Genomic DNA, 2,500 nt, shown 5'->3' with positions numbered 1-2,500 from the left:
ATTTTCCTTCTGGGCGCAAGGCAAGGCAAGGCAAGAAAAACGGCACATTTCCAACTAACTGTTGCTTATGGCCAAACCACTCTGACATCGCCTGATCCCGTCTGATCTCAGAAACTAAACAGAGTTGGGCCTGGTTAGTACTTGAGTGGGAGACTGAATAGGAATACCAGGTACTGTAAGCATTTTATTTTGTCTTCTAGCAGAAATCTGTTTGAATTTTCCTTCTGCTCGCAAGGCAAGAATTTTCCTTCTGGGCGCAAGGCAAGGCAAGGCAAGAAAAACGGCACATTTCCAACTAACTGTTGCTTATGGCCAAACCACTCTGACAACGCCTGATCCCGTCTGATCTCAGAAGCTAAACAGAGTTGGGCCTGGTTAGTACTTGAGTGGGAGACTGCCTAGGAATACCAGGTACTGTAAGCATTTTATTTTGTCTTCTTGCAGAAATCTGTTTGAATTTTCCTTCTGCTCGCAAGGCAAGAATTTTCCTTCTGGTCGCAAGGCAAGGCAAGGCAAGAAAAACGGCACATTTCCAACTAACTGTTGCTTATGGCCAAACCACTCTGACAACGCCTGATCCCGTCTGATCTCAGAAGCTAAACAGAGTTGGGCCTGGTTAGTACTTGAGTGGGAGACTGCCTAGGAATACCAGGTACTGTAAGCATTTTATTTTGTCTTCTAGCAGAAATCTGTTTGAATTTTCCTTCTGCTCGCAAGGCAAGAATTTTCCTTCTGGGCGCAAGGCAAGGCAAGGCAAGGCAAGGCAAGGCAAGGCAAGGCAAGGCAAGGCAAGGCAAGGCAAGGCAAGGCAAGGCAAGGCAAGGCAAGGCAAGGCAAGGCACACATTTCCAGACTGTTGTTTACGTCCAAACCACTCTGACAATGCCTGATCCTGTCTGATCTGAGAAGCTAAACAGAGTTGGGCCTGGTTAGTACTTGAGTGTGAGACTGCCTAGGAATACCAGGTACTGTAAGCATTTTATTTTGTCTCCTTGCAGAAATCTGTTTGAATTTTCCTTCTGCTCGCAAGGCAAGAATTTTCCTTCTGGGCGCAAGGCAAGGCAAGAAAAACGGCACATTTCCAACTAACTGTTGCTTATGGCCAAACCACTCTGACAACGCCTGATCCCGTCTGATGTCAGAAGCTAAACAGAGTTGGGCCTGGTTAGTACTTGAGTGGGAGACTGCCTAGGAATACCAGGTACTGTAAGCATTTTATTTTGTCTTCTTGCAGAAATCTGTTTGAATTTTCCTTCTGGTCGCAAGGCAAGAATTTTCCTTCTGATCGCAAGGCAAGAAAAATGGCACATTTCCAACAAGCTGTTGCTTACGGCCAAACCACTCTGACAACGCCTGATCCTGTCAGATCTCAGAAACTAAACAGAGTTGGGCCTGTTTAGTACTTGAGTGGGAGACTGCCTAGTAATACCAGGTACTGTAAGCATTTTATTTTGTCTTCTTGCAGAAATCTGTTTGAATTTTCCTTCTGCTCGCAAGGCAAGAATTTTCCTTCTGGTCGCAAGGCAAGGCAAGAAAAACGGCACATTTCCAACTAACTGTTGCTTATGGCCAAACCACTCTGACAACGCCTGATCCTGTCTGATCTCAGAAGCTAAACAGAGTTGGGCCTGGTTAGTACTTGAGTGGGAGACTGCCTAGGAATACCAGGTACTGTGAGCATTTTATTTTGTCTTCTTGCAGAAATCTGTTTGAATTTTCCTTCTGCTCGCAAGGCAAGAATTTTCCTTCTGGGCGCAAGGCAAGGCAAGGCAAGAAAAACGGCACATTTCCAACTAACTGTTGCTTATGGCCAAACCACTCTGACAACGCCTGATCCCGTCTGATCTCAGAAGCTAAACAGAGTTGGGCCTGGTTAGTACTTGAGTGGGAGACTGCCTAGGAATACCAGGTACTGTAAGCATTTTATTTTGTCTTCTTGCAGAAATCTGTTTGAATTTTCCTTCTGCTCGCAAGGCAAGAATTTTCCTTCTGGGCGCAAGGCAAGGCAAGGCAAGGCAAGGCAAGGCAAGGCAAGGCAAGGCAAGGCAAGGCAAGGCAAGGCAAGGCAAGGCAAGGCAAGGCAAGGCGCACATTTCCAGACTGTTGTTTACGTCCAAACCACTCTGACAACGCCTGATCCTGTCAGATCTCAGAAACTAAACAGAGTTGGGCCTGTTTAGTACTTGAGTGGGAGACTGCCTAGTAATACCAGGTACTGTAAGCATTTTATTTTGTCTTCTTGCAGAAATCTGTTTGAATTTTCCTTCTGCTCGCAAGGCAAGAATTTTCCTTCTGATCGCAAGGCAAGAAAAACGGCACATTTCCAACAAGCTGTTGCTCACGGCCAAACCACTCTGACAATGCCTGATCCCGTCTGATTTCAGAAGCTAAACAGAGTTTTGCCTGGTTAGTACTTGAGTGGGAGACTGCCTAGGAATACCAGGTACTGTAAGCATTTTATTTTGTCTTCTTGCAGAAATCTGTTTGAATTTTCCTTCTG

The 2,500-nt window shown here is 45.7% G+C and overlaps 3 non-coding genes and 7 pseudogenes across 3 annotated transcripts; all 10 read left to right on the top strand.

Moving 5' to 3' along the window:
* Positions 1–63: 63 nt before the first annotated feature.
* Positions 64–182, top strand: LOC132879513 (5S ribosomal RNA; annotated as a pseudogene).
* A 122-nt stretch (positions 183–304) lies between these two features.
* On the top strand, positions 305–423 carry LOC132877520 (5S ribosomal RNA). The gene has a single exon (XR_009653196.1). It is a non-coding gene; the product is annotated as a 5S ribosomal RNA (ribosomal RNA).
* Positions 424–545: 122 nt separating this feature from the next.
* LOC132877519 (5S ribosomal RNA) lies at positions 546–664 on the top strand. Its single transcript, XR_009653195.1, has one exon. It is a non-coding gene; the product is annotated as a 5S ribosomal RNA (ribosomal RNA).
* A 194-nt stretch (positions 665–858) lies between these two features.
* LOC132881095 (5S ribosomal RNA) lies at positions 859–977 on the top strand (annotated as a pseudogene).
* A 117-nt stretch (positions 978–1,094) lies between these two features.
* LOC132878518 (5S ribosomal RNA) lies at positions 1,095–1,213 on the top strand (annotated as a pseudogene).
* Positions 1,214–1,325: 112 nt separating this feature from the next.
* On the top strand, positions 1,326–1,444 carry LOC132879787 (5S ribosomal RNA; annotated as a pseudogene).
* Positions 1,445–1,561: 117 nt separating this feature from the next.
* On the top strand, positions 1,562–1,680 carry LOC132878632 (5S ribosomal RNA; annotated as a pseudogene).
* A 122-nt stretch (positions 1,681–1,802) lies between these two features.
* Positions 1,803–1,921, top strand: LOC132877518 (5S ribosomal RNA). Its single transcript, XR_009653194.1, has one exon. It is a non-coding gene; the product is annotated as a 5S ribosomal RNA (ribosomal RNA).
* Positions 1,922–2,105: 184 nt separating this feature from the next.
* On the top strand, positions 2,106–2,224 carry LOC132880109 (5S ribosomal RNA; annotated as a pseudogene).
* A 112-nt stretch (positions 2,225–2,336) lies between these two features.
* Positions 2,337–2,455, top strand: LOC132880093 (5S ribosomal RNA; annotated as a pseudogene).
* The last annotated feature ends 45 nt before the right edge of the window (positions 2,456–2,500 follow it).

This window comes from Neoarius graeffei (genome assembly GCF_027579695.1).
Source record: "Neoarius graeffei isolate fNeoGra1 chromosome 18 unlocalized genomic scaffold, fNeoGra1.pri SUPER_18_unloc_1, whole genome shotgun sequence".
Lineage (NCBI taxonomy): Eukaryota > Metazoa > Chordata > Actinopteri > Siluriformes > Ariidae > Neoarius > Neoarius graeffei.
This window is presented reverse-complemented; position numbering and strand designations above follow the sequence as displayed.